A 23,348-nucleotide genomic window follows, 5' to 3' on the forward strand; every position below is an offset into this window, starting at 1 on the left:
AATAGGGAGCAACCAGAACGAGCCTCCACCACTCTGACGTCGTTCAATAAATACACTATCTACTGCCCATAAATTTTACAAAAAACTATTTGACGTTCATTTTCTAAATAATCATTTAAAGTCAATAAAACCATTATAACATAAACGAGGACGTTTACGTTACAAATTCGAGAGTGAAAAAACTGCTACTAAATATATTTAAATTATACGTTGGCCGATATCAATGTAACTGTAAAGTCGCTAATAACAAGAATCGATGAATTTTAATGCGACGTCAATCAACGTGGTACCTCGAAGAAGGCACGGCTTTATAAAAATAACGTTGGAACCAGGCACTACTTCCTCTGACTTTTGATCATACATATTAAAAAGGTACGCCATAGTAAGAAAGTTCCGTGGGCCGTCCGATGTAGTAGAAATAAAATATTATCGGGTCGTTTATTATTTTGTAACGACATACCTTTTATTAGATTATGTTCGATGTAAACAATTCGTGTTCAATTCACTGTCATGATCGCTTAATGCGTTCACTATAATGCGCCTCGTTATGTAGTGACAAGTTCATCAGCCTCTTAATCGATATTTCCAATGCACTTATCGGGAAATCGGAACGAAGTCTTGCCTTGTACTCGATAGTACTAAGAGTAGCGTGTCACCGATGCGCGGGCGGTCACGAACACTCCATTCTCGAGTGACCTCTTAATTATAATCTGTGCATCGGCAAAGAGGTCAGGCGGACCCATCAATACGAAAGCCCTTGTAACTCCGGCGAATATGCATCGTTTAACCGTGAAATTTCATATTGTTTTTGCGTGTACGTGTCAACGAGAAAGCAGTAATTGTCGAGTTTACTTAATAACTGCGTTTCAAATTATTTAAACTCGGTGTATTTATGTTGCTTTCACACCGTTTCTATACTGACTGACTAGTAAATTATAATATTTAAATTAAATATTTTTTACATGTTATTTTTAACGCCGGTGTGGCGGTCGGCGCAACTTCCAACGCATTTTGAATGCCGCTATGCACTCAATAAGATATTTATAAATTGCGGGTTTGAAGCGAACTGTACCTCTTCCTATTGCACGGAATAGCTATTAATAACATATCATAGATTACAGAGAAATACGATCAACGTCTACAGAGAGACTACATTACGTTCGTATGTCTCAATTTACTATGTTCAAAGCGATCTTGCGCTAATGGTGACCCGAGTCGTGGATATCGGCTCGTTTGTACACTATGGAGCGTTTACTGACATTATACTTGTGTACAATCATCAGTAAGTACCTGTTGCGATGCCCAAGTTCACCCACTGAGATTTGTAAACGAGGTTAATGTTCTCAGTTTGGGCGCCGCGCCTTATAGTTTAAGGAATTATAGGTGTGAGATAGAGTAGGTACAAAAGTCAAGTCGTACTTCATTTGGATTTATAGCTCTAGTGAACTATCAAGTGTCGAATAGATAAATGCTTCTAGCCGGTACTACATAATTAATACGTATTTTGAATTACTTTAAAATACTTCCGCATTTATTTATATGTATGGAATAATTCTATTTCGCGTGACTATAAATAAAATTTTGAATTCAAGTTTATAAAACAACCTAGCTACCAAAAATTTGTATAATAGCTATGAAAGAAAATATACATGAGATTCTATGATTTGGAATGTATTAGATTAGATATCCGCAATTTATAATTGTGAATATTTATAATTCTTCTTATATTTTTTCTAGTAAATTCAAAGTTACAAAACAAAACTAACGCAGTTTTAAACATTTTAGCAAAATTTTGTTCTCAGCTTTTATACCGGATACTATTGTATAGTAGTACCATTAAGCAAATGTATTTTTTATGTAACATATAAAACTAACTTAAGCGAATAAAATCAAAGAAATTAATATTTCTTATAGAGATGACTATACAATAAAAAACTCCTGAAACGCTAGTTTTGTTAAATTCACTACATACAAAAACGTCGACTTCTTTTTACTATCAAGAGAAATTTTATAGAGGACTTTGACTTCATATAAATGCACTATCAATAAAGCTACGGCCTCCATCAAAAATAAAAGAAAAATAATTTATGTGTTTGCAAAAAAACGCGTTTAATAGTTAACACTTTACGACTCTCCTCCGATCTAGATTATAAGACGATTTTATATCGTATTTTTATTTTGTATATTATCATAATTTATGTAAGAACGGTAATGCACGCTGTGACCTAGCGCTCGTTGAAGTCTTTTAGTTCAACCTAAAGATACCAAGATACCGTCTCTACGTTAATGCTTCCATATATTAATTAAAACATTTCTTTTAATTGCCTTGCTCTGTAAATTGTGTCGCCTGAGGTTGTGTGCTATTTTTATTTTACTTTCGATAAAATCGCGAATACGTAAATATTGTTTTATGGACGCTGATGAGAGATATTGCAATGTTGTATTTATATGCATTACATTTTATGTATCCAATTGAATTTAATCTGTAAATAAGTTTATTATTTCTAAGATGTTCTTATTTTCTGAATACAATAAGTTTTTGCAATTCATCTAGGTTTCTGAGCAAAAAATTAATTATTTTTAAGATAGACGATGCGGATCTAAACACGACCCATCATACGTTTTGCGCTTGCGCATCGAAGCTTATCGCTCATAGTGAAGACAAGTGCTCCGATTGCAAAAACCTTCCGATGGGCACCAACCCTAACGGGACAACATAACATCTCGTCATATTTCAACGATAAATGTAACATTTATGAGATGCAATAAATCTAGAAAATTAATATTGTTGATTTATAGCTTTTGCGGAATGTTTTTCGCAATTTATTTTATTTTCGTAACGGTTAGTAGGTACTTTGAAAATTGTTGAATATATATAAAATGAATTTTTTATTCAATTAGAAAAATATATTTTTAAATAGAAAACCATCGTATTTTTTTTCTTATCGAAAACTTCGTCAACGTGCGTTTATTATTGAATTTCTATGAAATCATTACATGGAGATTAATACAGTTTGCGTGATAAATCGTCGTTATTTATACAATTGTTCATTTGCTATCCGCTGCGTGTTCAAAGTTCATGACATACTCTCTTAGCTTATTAATATCGGCTTATCGATGCATTTTTCACAGGTTGTTCCCCTTTGGAAGCAAGTTTAGCCCTATACTGATTTTTATTTTTAATTACAACAACGCACAAATATGAGATAAGCTTCTTAATTATCTCATACCAAAGCAGAAATTGTGGCGTCCTTACGCAGCCACTGGAACCAACATAAAATATTTATAGACCAGTTATTGAACAGGATATACCGGCCAACCACAGGATAAAACTAAATACTATTTCGTTTGGATATATTTTTTAATTAATGCCAATTTTTTACGCCGGTAATTAAAAACGAAATAGTACCGAACGCATTCGTTTCAGCAATGGTACGTACCTTCAGAGAGGCTTGTAAAAACAAAAGGGGTTTCAGGGTCGATCGTCACGTTCAAGTTCAAACAAATTCAACACCCAGTTCATGAACTTTTCACTGTTCGTATATCACAGGCGGGCGCACAGTCCTCGGGGATGACGCGAGCTGCGTTGGTCGCGAGTCGTGTCGCGGCCACTCTCGACGAGACACTGAACTTGCTGGAGTGCGTCCCAACGGTTATAACATAACACGTCTGACGTAACCTTAACCTTGCAAGAAGAAGAGGAACGAGCCGCCGAAGGACGGAGAGAGAGAGCGATAACCCGAGAGAAAGGGAGAGACAGTTCTGAACGGCGTCGCGGGTCCGAGCGGCGGCCGCTCTGTGCGCCAATGTAAACCTACCAAACACACGTGCATGTCCTCCTCTAGAAATATAAATTAAATGTATTAATTTAATTTTTTTATACATTAATTAAAGAAAAGCTCGCCGCGAAATACTTGAAATGAACTATCGATGAAAGTACTTAAATATAAGATTGGAAAATGCATTTCGCTTTCAAGTAGGTCGCGCATCCACGTTACTACAAATCGGCATATTTACTCCAAAGAATCGTTTATGCAGATAACCCCTACTTTCTATGGGTCACAAGGACACGGTTGATTATTCGCTATTTTATGCTAAAACCTCGCACGCTCTTTAAATGCAAGTCTCTAATATAGCTTTCACTTGTATTGGATTTACTATGAGATGTTTACATTTTATTGAAATATCTTCCTGTATAATTTAAGTGTTGTTTCTCAGTATGGTGTTATTACTTCATTGGCAATTGATTATATCACGAAGGCATATTCCCAAGATCATGCGGCGCTATATAATTAGTTCCGACCATCGAGCTTCCCGTCTTACGTTTATTTATAATAATACCAATGAGAAGCGAATCACTACAAAGTATAAACCCCCTACTGCCTCTGACTATCTGAACGCAGTAAGCTTAGAAACAAACTTACTGACTTTGTGTAATTTTCGCTTGTGCTTAAAGTGATGAAGATTGACCGCCTCCGCGACCGCCGACCGCGCCTTGGTAAGCGTGGTGGTTGACTTGTGAGCGTAGAACCGAGGGGTCCTGGGTTCGATTCTCAGTGAAGACGACGAAAAAAAATGTCTCGGTCTGCCAGGACACAGAAGGCTGATCACCTTCTTGTCTCTAATGAAATTCGATCAATGAAACAGATGTATAATGCATCTGCCCCTTACCCCACTATGGGATATGGGACTTCATTTTTTAAAGTAATGAAGAATAAAAGGAAACAACTAATAAACTTAAATTAAAAGGGTTTTTTGAGAAGCTCTAAAATACACTTCAGCTTCTAAGCTGCAATCCTAAAACATCTATATTCTTGACTATATCTTTCATGTGCTATAATATCATTTGTACGATTAAATATGTGAATAAAAAATAAGCATTGAATCATAATTTATGCAAACAGACGAATGAAACGAAATGTAGGTAATTCTTTTTATTTCGTACGCAAACATTCAGAGTACGTCGGTAATGTTTGAATGGTTTGTAAAGTCCAAACAATAGAATAATCTGTTTAAGTTCAACGAACATGGATAATTGATTTCAATGGCATAGCATCGCCCCCATTAATGCGAGAAATAAAAAGCCAAGATATATTTTTAGACAAAACTTTCAACTATTCGACTTCGCAAATGACCCATAGTATTCTTTTTAAATCCTATTAATAAACGTGAAAGTTAAAACGTTTATTACTCAATCTCCTCAAATGGTAAGTGGTGTTTTTGGAAAAAGTTTGGCACACAAATGATTTATAACCGACTACTGCTAATACATACCGAATACTTTTTAATCCCCTTCTCAGCTTGGATATATTTATATTGAAAGCTATGTAAATGTTGTAAAATAGAACGTTTTAAAATAATAAATATGATTCTCTAATCATGAGTAGAGAATATCATCAATCAAACATGAGATATCTCAAGCGTTGCATAATATATTCAACGAGGTCTCGCAAAGTTAATAAAGATTTCTCAGAGCGGAATAAAGACTAATAATATGTACCACTTCTCCAAAATATATTAATATGTCACATAACAAGTAAAATATTATCCCACCAAAAACATTTTCATGTAAAATGTTGCCAAGACGAGCCCATATGACTCGCACTGTGAAAAAGTTATCAGATCTCATGTAGAGTCAAGCTTCTAACACTACACGCCCTAACTCTACAAGGCCTAACTTCACAAACTCTACACCTTAGTCAAAATATGTGGCTTGGCCATTTCGCTACATTCACATCGGCGTAAGGTGAAAAATTAATTAATTCACTGTTCATTACTTTTGTGTTATACAATAGTTCTTGTAGTAACGAACGGCCAAGCCACATATTTTGACTAAGGTGTAGAGTTAAAAGCTAATGTAACTTAATATTTTCAATAAGTCCGCTATTGGCAATATATCCCGAAAATTTTGTTGATCTAGCATAATCCAAACCCAAGTTATGAGGGTTCAAAAAAACGTCGAAGCGCTTCGAGAAAAGGTAGGTAGTGCCCGTGCGCTTCGCTTGTTCGCTTTGCTCGTCTTGGCGGGGGCACTACCGTGCCCCCAGATTGGCGGGGGCACTACCGTGCCCCCAGATTGATGTACAGAACATTTATTATAAACTAGCGGTGCGCCCCGGCTTCGCCTGTGGTAAATATTCACGTTTTCTCTACATAAGAACCATCCTCGAACTTCAAGGAATATTATAAAAAAATAATTAACGAAATCGGTTAAGCCGTTCTCAAGTTATGCGCTTACCAACACATTTTGGGATTCATTTTTATATATAAGAAGATGATATCTCCTAGCTAATCTTGAATTTTTATAGTAAAATTAGGAAGTAATTTTTCACTCTTCAACTCATAGAATGAACAAGGTTATTAATTATTTCAAATAAATCATTGCTAGTTCGCATCAGCTATGAAAAAGTATAAAAAATAACCAACTCTTTATAAATTATGATATAAATAGTAATAATGACAGCTAGATAAGAATACACGTCGTATTTTCTCACGAAATAATTGCTTACATAGCGCCAGTATACATTACAACAGTAGATTAGAGTATAAACTATTGTTTGAGATATTGAAAGCGGCGATGATAAAGCGGACCTCAGATATTACTATTAGAACTACTAGTTTTACGAGCTGCGAGCTTGTTCGTAATGTTCGGAGAGAATAATATTAACTGCATTTGTTCCTTATCGATTGAAATATGTTGAAGCTTTTAAGAAAAAACAAAACAGTAATGTACGTACGTGATCTTGTTATACGTACAATTGATAAAGTGATCTTGCTATAGTACGATTTTTCTTACAAAATAGCGTTAAAAATAAACTTTCGTTGATATTTATAAATAGTGGCCGTCGTTGCCTAGTTTTTCGATCAGAGATATTTAAATTGCATGCAGTACCCATCATGGTATTTAGTGTCAATTACCAATCGTAAGCTCCTTAGTAGGTACAGCCTCAGCACGAATCGGAACCGCTACTTAGGCCCCAAGTTCAAATCCTCGCCTGCACTCCTAACCTTTATTGGGCCCGTTAGTATTTCTATCGGCCGTTTCCATCAATCCGAGCCGTATTTCCATACATAATATTCTCCAGTCGATTTGTACATTAAATTCTATTCAAGATTTACTAGACGTTTGACTAGACTGTTTTGAACGTAGTTATTGCAAATATTCAATACTATCATAGCCTGTAAGGAAAGTTGGACATGACGTTGCAATGAAATATTTTAACATATCTGATTGTTGATTTGTTTGTAAGGTCTTTTGTTAAACTCTACTGTGGATAGCAATGGATTATATCAACATATAGCCGTAATGCTATTGAAGGAATTGGACTTTGCTACGAAATATATGACTTGGCTGCTTTGTATTGTTTTTGTTTTGATTATTAAAGCAATATAATTATACTTTAATGTGTGAGTTAAATAATCACTGAGATAAAAAGCAAACAAAATTATGATGAGGCCTTGTAAAGTGTTTATTTCCATATTTATTTTTTACCTCTTTAGAGTTTGAAAGCCTTTTGTAGTATAGGACAACCTAACTTCGTTTTAAATAAATTTATCATTTGCGTTATCGAATCAATCGAGAATGTCCACTCATAGTATTACATTGTAGAGATGTAAATGAACTAACTGAAAAGTGAGATGCATGATGTGACAGATTTTAACGGATAACATATGCGAGAAACCAGATTGCACACGATCCGGTGATATGGTAAAAAGAACATTAAAAAAGCGGAAGCGGCGAAGCACATGTAATTCAAGCTACACGTATAAACGTCTAAATGCATTTATAGCCCATTACAGCACCAGGATGAGAGAAATTTCTAATGGCTATAAGCCTTCGTATCGTCCTGATTGGGGCCAGCTCGACACGATCAAGCGAGCGAAGAAATCTCGAATTAGAGCAGTAATTTTAAAGCATACGATTGCTTCGGTATTTGCGATTGCATCGTAGAGAAATACTTTAATAATACCACGGTGTAAGAACTAGTGTTAGAGGATGCAATGACTCTATACTTTCCCGTCCTTTGGTTTTACTTTTTGCAATGCTTAGAGAATTTCACTTATCTGCGTCCATTTATCAGTACTTTATAAAATGCTAAGTGTAGGTTTATGTTTAAATTGTATGTAATATTTCTAGAAACATTAAAAATGAGTAGATGGCTATAATCAATATTCAAGCGGCTGATATATTAAGTGGTCGCATGTTTTTACTTTTTCTGCATATTGTATTAATGTAAATCTTACATTCATCAGCATTAACCCATTAATGTTCCCACTGACTTTCTCATGAGGGTTTATTTATCTATATTATTATAAGCAACGGTCAATATATACTCAGTGTTATTAGATATCTCTTACAATTACATAGCACTAGCAAAGTTAAATTTATAATAAAAATAATGTAAATTATAGTGACATTTTGAAAATCGTGTACATTTATTAAATAGATTTCATATCTAGTACACGTACACTGTACACAGCTGTAAAGTCGTACCCGTGTATTTAAACTTATTCTATGCAATAAATGCTAGTGGTTTATTCCCTTCGTTCTTAACGTACGATAATAGTAATGCGTGCTACATTGCAGTCTTGGGCTACTAAGTTGACCACTTCTAACTAAAAAGAAAAGCTCCACACAATATTAATGCTTTATGTTTGTTTTATGACCGCTCTCTATTTCCTCGATGAAGGCATTTCTCTCTTCACATGCTCCAGACCTCATTGAAATCGACTGCAGGTTTTTTAACGCCATCCTACAAAGGAGGAAATAAGGGAGATTTGATATGTAAATGGGAAGAGTAATCATTACCTTTGAAATGAAATAGGAATCAAATATAAAAAAATGTATTCTCTAAATTAATGATACGTTTTTTGTTCAGAACATACACTCTTGAACTCATCAATCTTTCTCGACCCCAACTTGTCGTAATTAGATGTTTGTTCACTATTAATTGATATACTTGAATTACTTGTGCGTGTTTAAATGATAATAAAAAACGAATCAAGAAGAGTTTTTTATGCGGAACGTCTCGGTTGCTGTTTTCGATTTATAAATTTTATAATGAAAGTTTAATTAAATCGAGAATATTGTGTCTAGAAATGCATCTCTTATGTTTAAATTAAAGTAAACCGGAAAGCAAATAAAGCCCCTCGAATCCCGTAATTGAATTTCAGCGTTTAAAGTATGTTGGATGTGTATCACAGACGTGTGATTAGGGGCAATTAGGTTAGAAGTAGGCTTCAACACGGCCACGATACGCAAAGAATAGCTACGCGCGTTCATTACACGTAATTGCGACGTAATTATCGGCTATTGAAGCGATGTGCGGTGGCGGTGTCTAAGGTGGCCACATTCCCTTTTGTTTTCCATTATCTATCAAACTACAAACGATGTTTAAATTGATCGATACAATTACATCTGCTTTTACTGCTTGGGCAATATCGATTGCTTCTTAAGATTTACGAAATAACTTTATATTTTACCACTCTCAAATAATAAATTAAGGTTAGTTAATTTTATGTAGAAATGTCGTTATTCCATGTTAGATTATAAAAAAAAAGATTAATAAAAAAGTGTAAAAAAAAAGTGCGAAATATATTAATATTTTAAGTCAGGTTGAAAAATTATGTTTCTTCACCATAATTATTAAATCATCGCGGAAAGCGTATTATAATACATTTTTACTGTTTACACCGGTATTTGAAGCAGTCCGTTATAACTTATAGCCTTAAAACGAAATCAAAACTGTTAACAAGAACGTATTAACGCCAGTCGACAATACTCGTCATGAGTTTATTTATGCTGTTTACGAGAATCGAATCATTTGTTTTCTCATAAGTAGTAAGAAGGTTATAAAGCTTCTGATACAGAAGCCGTACAGTGTAATTTTAGTTAGGGGCAATTAGGAATCCACGGCGTTGATCATGCCAAAGTTGTAGTTACAGCTAATGCGAGATATTACGGCGTACAGTGCAGGAACTTTATTGCGTTCGTACACATGTTTTCCAATTCAGACATAAATTCAACTTCACCGTTATGTAAGTAAATCAACGCAATTAATTAAATATTGTTATCGACGCATAATTTATGTTTTATACTACCTGTTCGACCCGGTACAACATAGTCATAACTCAGGATTGGTGTATATTTTGATTGAGTTATTGGAGTTAGTTGAAGATTCATTAATTTTGAAGACCTGCACTTGATGTATTTTAGAAAATAATTAATATTTTGTTTTGTTCGTTTATAACACCTTTACACATGCAAATTAGTAAATTAAACGATTTCATTCACTAAAATTGCCAGGATAAGCAAATGGATTGTTTTTGGACTATTGGAATAAAATTTAAGAGCACAAAATGTCGAATGGACAGGATTTATTGTAATAAACTGATGAAATTAAATTTTAATTGAAATACTTCAAACGGCTACAAAGACACTAAATAGAAAAACTGTTTACTTTAAATCGAGCTGCAACTAGTAAGATGTAAGCAATCTTGTCTTAATGAATATCGAGACACGATGCCATTAACACATCACTGATATTTAAACAAAATCATTTATAAATACATAAACGTACGATTTAATTAGCTATGTATGTATACCATACTTATTTTTCTTCTAAACACATACGCATCTACACACGCAATCTTTAATTATTATTATCAAACCATAATTACTTCATTGAACATATTTAACGATGTGTTTATAATATTATTACGTTTTGTCGATAATTATTACGCCAGCTTATCATAATGATGGCAGTATGTATGAGAACTAATCGCGAACTAATAATGTATATCGTTCCATCATTGTAAAAGGCTCTCTTAAAACAAATGAAGGGCACGCGCAACTAATAAACTATGAAAGCGTAATGTGCAATAATTTAACTTTAAGTCATGAAACTGACACAAAACGTTGATTGTTTTCCCATAGTGCATGGATGAATAACACTTTATTGTAATTGCTCATAAGGGTGCTTTTTATGTTATAGCTCAAAAATATCTCCTATGGACTACGCTCTTAAATGCAGATGAAATAATAGAAATATATATGTTCATTAATTTTCTGAAGGCAGAAACATTATTTTCACTGATTCAACGAAATTTCATTTAACATTGTGATTTAGTATTAATACGTACTACTTACTTTTACTTTTGAATGAATATTTAATATATCCATTCCATCCATATTTAATCCCGATCGTATTCTTTGTATTATTCAATACACAATGCCAGTTCAGTTACATATTAATATACTCTTTTATACGTCCAATTTGATTAAAGACTTCGCTTCTAATTGAATAACTCGTAAAGTAGATTAACTTTTCGATTCAACGCTACGTGTATTATTAATTTACTAGGTTAGTAAGGGCTCCAATTCTTGATGCGGTATTTAAGCTATCATCATGGATATTTACCTCTATTGCATGTTTCAATAAATTGTAGCGGTAAATTGAAAATAATCGCCACCATAATAGAGAAACTTATACAGCAATAAAGATCGCATATTACAACCGACCATTATAACCGCCGCCCCAGACGTGCTTGTTTGTGTACTGAAAAGAAATATCTCGTTTATATGTAAATTTATTTCGTACATACAGTACCCGTTTTAGAGTCAATTTTCACGGTATCTCTCGAGCATCCTCATTAAATGCAGACTGTACACAAATATCGTCGTTAGTTCGCACTCGAGAAATCTATGTTTCCATTCTGTGCATTTGACACGCCTGCATTTACGAGGAATGTTAAAAATCGCCTGATATTAACTAACTAACGCCGCAAACATTCTCCCAATAATTAAATTCCTTAGTGGTACTTAAATTTAAATGACAACATTACTGTTTACGATAATGTAGATGAAATTGAACAGCATCCGGATTCATAAAATCTGTTTTAATTAGCTCTAGTGTTTCTTTGCAAATTATTTACTGAAAAGTTTAAGTTATTAACTTTCTTATTTTCTTTATAACCTTATTGTGGGATAGGAATCACGTAGATTTAAATAAACATTTCGTAAAACGTAAACATAGAAATACAAATTTTTCACGTATCTAGGGAAAGAAACTTTAAAACGATCAAATAAAATCCTGTTGAAAGTTTTGTTAGTCATCGCGGACGTAGGCAAGGAAGCACATATCAATTTTACTTTTTCCGCAGCTGCCTTATGATATTCGTCTCACGAACCGGGCCGCACGTGCCAACTGCCGGCTCGCACGACGCTGCCTCTAAACCTTACATCTTATTGTTACGTTACAAAACACCAATATCATGCTGTGTTAATTAATTAAATTAGCAAGTTTTATAATAACTTGATTCAAATAATTCTTAAGTATTAATCCTGATTAACTTTCTGATTGTTTAACGTTTATCGTTAAACACGTTATTATAATAAAACTTTTAATGATTCATCGTTCTTTATAACAGACACTAAACAAGGCTCATAATGGACATTCTTAATTGAAAATTATTAAATTAATTATCGTAAAATAAAAATAATTATGTCTAATCAGTGGAAGTCCTTGTCAAGAATTGTATATAAAATATCGTCATATTATATATTTCTGAAATTAAAATGAAGACGAGTCTTTGCTTTATGAGCTGAGATGAATGGCCAATTGGCCCTTGGGAATTTTAACGGCATATTGCTTGAGATGAAATAAAAGACGCGAATGTTTAGTGCGGCCAGTTAAGTAACAGAATTAATTAGGAAAGTTGTACACGGAATAATTCTCATTAATTTTAACACGCGCGCGCCTTGCTCCCCCAAGAATTTGCACGCTATATATATGGGACCCAATTACCATATACATGTATACTAGGCGTTATATTACAGTGAAATAGTGCCCCTACGCGCCCGTCTAAACATTCAGTTGACATTCACCTTGCCTTAAATTAAGATTAAGTTTTGATGTGAAATCCGTGGGCTGATTGCACAGACAATACAATTACAGTTATATCAGAATCTGTGAAGCTTAACTTTTGATATTTCCTCCTCTAGCCTGGACACATGCTTGTGTATTCAGAGTATTTGTTATTGTTTCACAGAGGACGTGTTTAAAATGTAGCCCAGTTTCTAGTTTTTATCAGTGTTTATATTTGGCACGTAGAATTTATTATTAACGTAAAAATGTTACTAAGTTTAAGTGTGTATAAATATGCGCACGTTTACAGATAATATGCTATTTGATACAACAATAGATACGTAACGCTTATTGTAAAATTGTTCCTTTAATCTAAGGTCCTAGGATACACATAAATTTTATACGCTATTTACAAGTCTTATAATAAATGTTATTGAATTTAATAAGTTCTCGATTACATTTATTATGTTTGGTTACTTAGGTTCTGTAGCAGATACTTAATATATAATTATTCGATTATCGTTAAATTCAAGTACATGACTATGATTAAATAAGTCATATTTCATTACCGTTAGCACAGGACAATAAGGTTTTAGTTTGAATAATTAGTAACTGTATAGTCAAGGGTGGTCAAGTATTAGATATGTTTTGATAAAAAGTTCATTATTTTAGTGGAAGTCAATAAAGCTTCGGCACAAATTGGCCAGATCACATTGAGGAAGCTACCCCACTCCCACAGAATATCGGCAAGAAATAGTATAGCATGTGTATGCTACTGTGTTTCGTAGATGAGTAGTGAAGCCGGAAGCCCATCCTTTTCCTTACCCAGTCCTTTCCTTTATTCCCCTTGCCAATCATCTCCTTTATTGCTTATCTTTTAAAGTCGACAGTCGTTTGGCGGTTGTAACACTTACCGTCAAATAACCCACCAACTTCTTTGACATAAAAATATTATCAAGTGCCAACCTTGACATAAAAATATTATCAACTGCCAATTTTGAATTATTGTTATCAATGATGACTTTGTCTTATATTTTCTGACAACTTAATTCCGATACATTACTTATTCCGTGAAGAGGCCGTCATGTATAACTGTTATTATTAAAGATACCATACTCCGATTTATTTCCAGTTTTATCTTCAAGGGATTTCCGCTCTGCTATCGTTTCTTTTAATACTCATCAATGTCATAAGTAATAAAGTATGTTGCATTTAAAAATTGTTCTTTTTTCAGGTAAGTGACTCCGATAAAAGTGAATCGTGTGGCAGTTTTATTGTAAGACACTTTTAATAATATTCTTTTTTTTAAGTGGAGCAAAAAGCTTATAAGCTGAAACAAGAGCAGAGCATTAGATGCTTTATATAATTTGTATTCTTCGGGATCTATAGTTGTATTTCGTAGCCTTATAAATCTTTATAAGTTGAAATTCTCATTTATCTTTCTATGTAGTTGGGCAAATTTTAAGTTAATTTATCTAATACCTACATTATCATTTAAAACTGTTTATTTTTGTCTACTTTTACAATTTATAATAAAGAATATGAGTTAAATAATGCTTAGAAGCACCTAAGCATTATTTTAATAATATTCTTTAGTATAAGAGCAGTGATAATAGCGTTAGACTCAACAGCGCGGCAAAATGATTTATCACGATTGTAACGATGGAGATATAATCCGAGGTGTGATAGTAGCCATTCTCACGGCTCGCTGTTTCATTTGTTTAATATGACATTTTCTGTACGCGAACGCGTGTTGAAGTAACACGTACCGTTAGTGGTCGGACACTAACACACTGGATCAGACAAATTCACTCCACTTTCCATTTTTCACTGGCCATTTTCTTGAACAGACGTCTTAAGTGCAGGTGATTCGCGGAACGAAATGTAGAGCACCAAGGCTGCTGCGTCCATAGCCTACTTTTGGCCTCCTATAAATAATGTCAATAGCTCGCTGCATCTCAGATAAGTTTTCTTTTGTATCTTCTTCAATAGTGTGCCTTAAAGCTGTCAGTTGGATAGGATATGCCCATTTATCTGTGGATATGGTATGATTCAATTCAACCGGTTTTCGACGCTTGACATTCAGTGGCGCCGTGGGCCTAATATATGTTTTCTTAAACTAGTATATTATTCAGTATTATACAACGAAAGACATTAAACTGCGATATTACACACTTACGTGTAATTACACTTTCGGATGTACATAATATACTTTTTCTGATTACTTTTATGCCTTCAAATTATTAGAATCAAATGCGTTTCTGAGCGACGAAGATATCTAATGGGCAATGGCGTCAATCCTATTAAATAGATATCGTCGAATCGACGGGCGGTTAAAGTTATTGATGTTCCCACAGATTATGTGTGCTCCGACTTGTAAGATATAATTTTATCATTTTCACTTTTACATAAAATACCTATATCTAGATTCAATACCAAGTAAAGTGTCGTGTGAACATTATTTCTCACAGTGACAATGGTAGCACAGTTGACACTAATCCGCGAACACTCGAGTGTGACACCAAAATAAAAGAAAGCGTGACGTATCGCAGGACAGGCGCCAGCTGCATATGGTAAAAACGTTCGGATGCCGTAAAATCAAACGTACATAGCCCAGACAGATATTTAAGACCGCAAAAAAACTACGAGTGCACAGGTTATTTTCGACTTGACATTAATATTATGCGCTCTGAAATTTACATGTAGCTGTTACCGCCGTTCTGCAAAAAGTAACACTTACGCATTGGCTTTCTCACAAACATTTACGTAGTAGCTATCTCAATATCTTTTAATAAAAAAAGCGAAAGGATACTCATTTACTTGACCCAAAATCTCGCAGGCATTTATGAATATGAAAACGGAAACGTAGAGTATTAATAGAGAATACGTAAACTTAGAATGGTCAAATTAAATTAAGCTCCTACAAAACAAATAGCAAGCTCGTCCAAAATTAATTACTTATTTTCAACTAGAAATCAAAATAATCTATGTTGTGTTTTTCAAAAGTGGAAGTACAAACATATATCAACATTTATTTTTGTTTTGACCGAATAGTGGATAAAATTCTAAAATAAGAAATATATTTTATTAATTAATAGCGCTATTAATTAATATAATATGATATTGTAAGCTCATTCTATTCGATTTAGATCTAACTGTGCAAATTGCAATATATTAAATAAGAGATTCAATGTACTGATACAAAATATCCTATTAAAGTTAATATGTTTATAGCGTTATCGCGCGAAAACGGTTAAACTGATTATAATAGAATTTGATACTCCATTTTATTGATGATATATCTCATCCCGTATTCAAAACGATCAAAGTAAATCCGGGAAGATCCACTAGCTTTAATATAAAATGAGAAATGCTTTCTATTTAATAAATGATTACTATGAAATAGCTATACAACCGGGTAATTTAGATAAATTATGTCAAAAGTACCTACTTTAAACATTATTTATCTAAATTAAACTTAGGCATAGAGTAGCAGCAATCGTATATTACGGTCACGTATAATCATAAATATCAACTAAGATGTTTAATACAAAAATATTGTTTGTATTCATAAGCCTACAAGCCCACATACACATATAGAGACGGACTTTTATGATCTCACTCACCTACATGTTGGAATATATTTTAGTCTTAGAGAAACGTAGAGACGTTTATGTGCATATCCTTTTAAATAGAAACTTTTAATTATTCATTATTGATATTTAACGTTTTAAGAGTCAAACTAGGATTGGAGGTACTTGGTATTTGTTTATGTTATCATTGTTTTTGTTGGATTTAAACGGTGCTTGAGCACGCGTCTATAAACTACATAAAAAAAGTATGCCGGCCGAATTGATAACCTCCTCTTTTTTTTGAAGTCGGTTAAAAAAAATAATTACCTACTACAACTGGTATGATACTGCCAAAGAAATATAGAAGTAATATGTACAGCGATTATCGGTTCTTTACGTATTAATTATTTGTGTTATTTGCCCATAGCGCCAATTATAAAGAATTATATAATATTTTCGCTATCAAAACCTATCCTTCAAGGGGTTTATCTATGTGATTACATCATCGCCCTAGGCACACTAATGCGATCGGATTTAAACAGATACAAATGCATTAAGTATAGAGATAGTCATTAAATCAGCAAGATTATTCGAATCATTTTGTTTCTTTTACGTTGCAACTCACCATAACCTGCTACTTAGTACAATGAATTTATGAACCATTTACAAATCGAATTTATTGAGGCGTTTCGTTTAACAACCACATTAACAGTTTTCAATCATGCAACAAAACTATAATCATACAGTTTACTGTGTAAATGCCTTGTTATTGCGTCATTAAGGCTGTATATATTTTTGCAAAACTATCTGCACCTTATGTACATAATAAAACAAAGTCGCTTTCTCTGTCCCTATATATGCTAAAAACTACGCAACTTTAAAACTACGCAACGCGTTTTGATGCGGTTTTTTTAATTGATACAGTGATTCAGGAGGAAGACTTTAGTAATTATACGATTTTAGACACAGCGGGTGAAGCCGCGGGTGGAAAGCTAATAAATAAATGTTAATTACATCTATAGGTTACATTTTGGTCAATTATCGAAAAGTTTGACCACAATTCTGAAGACTAATTCACAAGCTTGTTTGCTTTAAATTATTCATAGCATTTCAGTGTCAGCCTCAGAAATATCAACATGTTTTTTTGTATTTAAATAATTATCACAACATCATTGTTATATAATAAATTATATCGTCACCAATCACATATAGTCACATCTAGTTTGAGAGGTGTCAATTAGATCTTTTTTATAAATTGTAAATAGAAATGTGCGTAGGTCGATCGTTTCAAATGTGTTGCGCAAGTGTATAAGATAACAGTGAAATGAGATTGCCTATAACAATTATTGTCCAAGTTCAAGTCTTATAATCCCTGAGCGAAATAATTTTTTTGTTGAGTATGTGAACAAGCTAAAAATTCTTAAACAATTACTGTAATAATTATAATTATAGCTCGGCATATATCTATAATGCTTTAATTTTATAAATGCCCACATTAACCTACATACACAAGTTATATATTTGAGTGACAAACACGCGTGAAACCGCAAGATTATTGCCCTTAATTTGTTAATAAGTTCTCATTTTTATTTTTTTATTCATATCTGATAAGCGAATCAAAGCGTTATTAATTTTGCTCCGTCCCCTTTTTACTTAATTCGAAACTAAATGACATTATTAAAGCTTCCACATACTTTTAAATTATTTTTATTTAGTTCTCTTTAAAATAAATAGTCATTTAGCCACGGCTAATTGCTAGTGTTTAAAAATTCTTAGAGTCGTAAACGATACTCTGATGCTTTATTCATTTCTTTTTGAAGCCATAAAATCTAGAAATAGAAGTGTCGTTTTACAGCGTTCAAAAAACTTATTTTATTTATCTGTCTACTTGCCTTATCTTTACGAACGTCCTTTTTTAAAATACAGCCCAAGTTTACCGCTAGCTTTTAATTTGCGCTATCGTTATAATCTTAGCAATCGTAAAAGCAATAACGATGGACCTATTATTAATTTAAGTGTGGTATTGTATTATATATCACATTTTTGTGTTTATTTTGGATTAAAATAGTATGCACTTTAATTAAACCGAATGCAAAATAAATAATTGATACAAGGCTACGTTGGGAATTTTATTGTTTGTTAATGACATAATATAAATACTATAAAATTACCATATCTTTCTCGGTAAATGGTTAACTAATGAATCAAATATCAAAAAAGAAGTGTGGATAGGAGAAATAACGTTGTTTTTATAACAATTTATTTATAAAAACATAATATATGATTATAATTAAGTTATTCTCCACAAAAAAAAAAAAAAAAAAAAAAAAAAAGTTTGTTGTTCACAGTAATTATTTACCCAAATGATGTGAACGTGATCGTTAAGGAATCAATTTTCAACTTCGGATATCCGTAAAAAGGACAGAAGCTTATTTTAAAGCAATATTTAAATTTACATCCTTTAAAAATACTTTCCAAACCGTGTGAACCTTTTTGAATCAACATAAATACTTTAGTTATTTGATCTGAAATAAAACTGAAGTGCTCAGTTAATTTTAAGTAAGCCGAACTTTTTACTTTCATTAATTGCTCCAATTGAGTCCACGTTATACTTTTTATATTAATTATTTCTCTGTGTACAAATTAGCACAGACTGCCTCGAAGCCTGCGGGTGCAAATTACATTCAATTGTAAATGCTCTCGCCTAGATTATAAAAGAAATCAATCTGTAAGGAGAGCAATGCGCAAAAAACCGCTAACCGAACTTTGTGGTATAACATCGACTCATTCATTATTGAAAAGACGTGCGGTTTCGATATTTAATGAAACGTCACTTTGGAACTGTGAGACCGCATTAGGAATATTCAGAGCACTATCGATAGAAATTAATAGATCGAATGGAAAACAAAACGAGCAAGAAATACATGTATCTCGTTGGTAAAAAATGGTGTAGACTGCGATCGACGACACGTACAGAACAGTGGCTGAGTGTCCGCTGAGCGACGCCACTTCTGACGAATGTCAATGGCACGTCGACACCGTTACTCGATCTCGCGTTCCCCAAAATTAATTCACCAACCAAAATCTGCACAGCATTTGATCCCGGCGTCAATTGTTATTAACGAGCTCTTCGATTCAGCGGCGCCACACCTATCAGTTATATCACGAAAGCCTTTTTTACACTTCCATAAAAATAGATCTCGCTATTACCAATCATATACGTTTATAAGTTATGCACAACGTTGCGTTATCTCTGTATTTTTGCATAAAACTCAGCATCCTATTGATCCGTTGAAGTTAAGCTTAATGACTGCACTCTGCATTAAAACATGTACTTCATTGACAAGCTCTCATTAATCCATAATGGTGGAGACCCCACATCGCTATATTATAATGACGTACAATATATATCTCAATGTGTTATTTAAGTAATTGGTTTGTGTACATTTTTCGTTCAATACAGCGTAAATTAATACTGTCAATCAAGACTTTTACTTCTCCTTCAATTTACGGCTACAATATTTTTACAGTTCACGCTCTTAAATCTATATTAATCTTTTAATCGTTTTGCATATCATTTCGCTGTTTGATTGTACTGCTATGTAATGGAATCCTAACAAAATGATTCTTCAAAATAGCAAGGCGGGTTACCTTTTATTTTGGTATTGAATCAATTGACGCTTGAGTACATGAATAGACACAAATAACTGTAATAGAAAAATTGTTTTGTTCGTTTTCTTTTACACTTTTGTCTACGAAGATAGGTTTATAATGTGTATTTGAAATATAATCTTTTTCTGTTACAGAGAACAAATAAATATGATACTCATTCGAAACACATTCTGCGAACGTCCTACTTTGTATTCATAAAACATTTCTATAATCGAATGCCTATTCTGGTGCCACCTTACGTATTAATTACTGCAACCTTAATTTCATCATCGATCATAAGCCATCCACCTCCAGCTGAGGTCAATATCTTTTCGTAAACTGGATTGCATATCGATACTTGGCCATTGAATTTTAATGAGACAGGTTTCTACAATTTCATATCCTTATCGTAATGCTCCGTTAAAGTTATTATTTTTTCATTTGCAAGCTCTAATACAGCGCTGGCATTCTTCGTCGAGAGATTATGAGTTAAACAATACCTGAACCGTTGATAGCTCCACGAGGTGATAATGTATGTAACATGAATCGACATCTAATTATAGTTAAACGGTACTAATTTATAAATCAAGATGTAACGATAGGAGCACGCTAGTTGGCTTGTGTTGTGCCGTGTGCGTGAAACAACGCAGCGGCATCGTTTGTCACCGCCTAGCGGGTACCAAGTATATGGAAACTGATTTTGTAATAACGATTATTTTTTTACAACTACAAAATAAGTAGGTAAGTTTAAGAACTTGTGTCGATGACTATCTTTTCGCAAACGCAGATACATATAATTTTTTATTTTTTATTTATGATGGTTTTATTTATGATGGTGGATTGGTCGTTATCAGTTCAAATATATTGTTTTAAATTAAATTAATTAACTTCAGATGTAATTTAGCAATTAAAAAGCAATCAATTTAATTTCTTTAAGATCTTTATTTTACAATTATAAAAACAAAAGAAGCAATTTAATGAGAAACCTTAATAAATCAGATTAATTCATTCGATGAATACAGAGTCACAGTAATGAGTTTAAATATATTGGAGCGTTTTAAAATGATAACATGATAAAATATCCAGATAAAACGTTCTTCTTGATTTTTCTTGGTTAGCTCCATATCTCTTCGGAAATATGTACTAACTATTCCCATTTAAAACCTAGAGAAGGAGACCAAAAGAAGTGCCGACTTCGACACTCTAATTAAAGATTAAGATCTTTATAAATATGTTAAATACGACGTTATAGACCTATATAAGCTCGGAGCGTATTCAAGATAATATTTATTATCTGTACACGAAACTAATTGCCTTTGAAAACTTAATGGCTACAAATGGTAAATTAAATACTATTTGAAGAAGACTCCAACTACTGTAAATTTTCTTTATTATTTATCGCTTGGGCCTCAGCTATATATGGTTCGTGCAAGATCTAGATAATGTTTAAGGACACACTAGTCGTTAATTTTATCACAGTGCAGCCTTTGTTACGGTAAATGTACGCGTGTTGGTAGATTCGGATATGTTAATTAACTGAACAGTTAAGTGGGCCTATCGGTTACGTGAACTTTGCACTAGTTAGAGGTCTTATACTGGCCGCTTTCAAATATGGATGACATGTCCTGGATCAGTATAATTTATGGAGAATTAATATTATGGTCGGTTTAGGATGTCTGTAAACTATTCGTAAAAAAAATTGTTGCATCTTATTACCTACACTTTAAAATATTGGCAACATCTTCTCGGTCATGTTTTCGAAGCATTTATTATTGACAATATTGCCAAAATCCGTGGTGTTCTATGTATACCAATTTGTTTTAATAAATGTTAAATTCTATGTAATGCGTACATTGCTTAAACTCTGTTTACAAATACAAGTAAATTAATAAAATTTGTAGCAAAAATGTAAATCTCACGACTTGAGATCCGTATCGCCAACATTATCCAGATTAGGTAGTCTAATCAAGACCGTTATAGTCTTATTGTTCACTCTCGCCTGGATTAAGATTATCATCACGACCGGCAACTCATCTGGATGCTTATGGTGACGTGTGTCGCTCACAACTAGATGACGCATCTACTTTTCTTTAAAGAAAAGTTAGTTTCGAAAAAGATAATGCAGAGACTATAAGCGAGATTGTACGTTCAGTCTTTGCAAATACACAATGAAATAAATTCCAATACTATACTGAGATCATCATAATAGTTTAGTACATATAGTGACGGTGGCTGAACTGATTGAACTAAAATTAGCATTCATCAGCCCCTGTAGTCTGTACAAATTAGTCGGTAATTACCGATAACTTATTTATAGACCCGTCTTCAGCAATGAAAATGATGTCGCTTAACACCTCTCCCCAATTTGATGGAAGCATACAATGGATACATATTTGTTTATAATTTTTATTCTTCACAAAACTTTCCTTTATGCGTCAAAATATTTATATAATAATAGCCTTGTAGCAATGCATTTTTATCTAAATTAATAACATCATTATTTCAATTCCGTAGATATATGAAAAATAAATAAAATATAGATTTCATGGATTTGGAAAATCATTTCTTTGCAACACATTCGAATATTGTCAAAACAAATTATTCTTTGACATTGTCAATCGTTATGATACCGACGTTTGATATCGACAAGATCTCGAAGGCCCTTGGGCCTTAGACAAACGTACGTAACGCCATGGAATAGAAACTGCTAACGCTAATTATTGACATAAGCTCATGACATTTTGGTAATGGTTCGATCACACTACCAACGACGCAGACGACCACGACCAAAGTTCCAATCTTGCCGAAATTTGTTCAAAATCAATATTAAAATCTCCCGTCATTCTGGTACTCAGGAATAAAAAAATTCGAGGTCAATTAATAAAAAGAAATAGGGTTTTTTGCGATTTTCGCCGAGACGGTAAGTTTATCATACAATCACCTGAACCAAAATTGTATATAATCTAATTGTCTATAAAAAAGGTTCAATACATTTTTTTCTAGGAGCCACCGTTTCTATGAAAAACCTGTTTGTTTATCCATTGATCTCAAAATTTTTTTTTCCAAACACCAATACGACAGGAAATTCTTAAATTTCATTTTTAATTGTGTTTTGCACAATTTTATTTAATTGCGACTGGATGAAAATTTTGTTCGTGGTCGTCGTTGTCGTTGGTAGGGTGACCGAATCCTTATGCAAAACATCATACGCTTATGTCAATTTCTATCGATAGCGTATTCTATTCCTTGGCGTTTTGCC

At 33.2% G+C, this 23,348-nt stretch overlaps 2 protein-coding genes across 3 annotated transcripts in view; one reads left to right on the top strand and one right to left on the bottom strand.

Moving 5' to 3' along the window:
- The window catches only part of LOC123695130, a 37,342-nt gene extending 33,711 nt beyond the window's left edge, over nt 1–3,631 (bottom strand). The window contains exon 1 of the mRNA XM_045640864.1: nt 3,441–3,631. The gene's annotated coding sequence lies outside the window, so the exon portion shown is untranslated. The remainder of the gene's footprint in view (nt 1–3,440) is intronic.
- LOC123695131 (autophagy-related protein 16-1) overlaps nt 1–23,348 on the top strand; it is a 139,960-nt gene that overhangs the window by 51,536 nt on the left and 65,076 nt on the right. The window lies entirely within an intron of this gene.

This window comes from Colias croceus, chromosome 10 (genome assembly GCF_905220415.1).
Source record: "Colias croceus chromosome 10, ilColCroc2.1".
Taxonomy (NCBI): domain Eukaryota; kingdom Metazoa; phylum Arthropoda; class Insecta; order Lepidoptera; family Pieridae; genus Colias; species Colias croceus.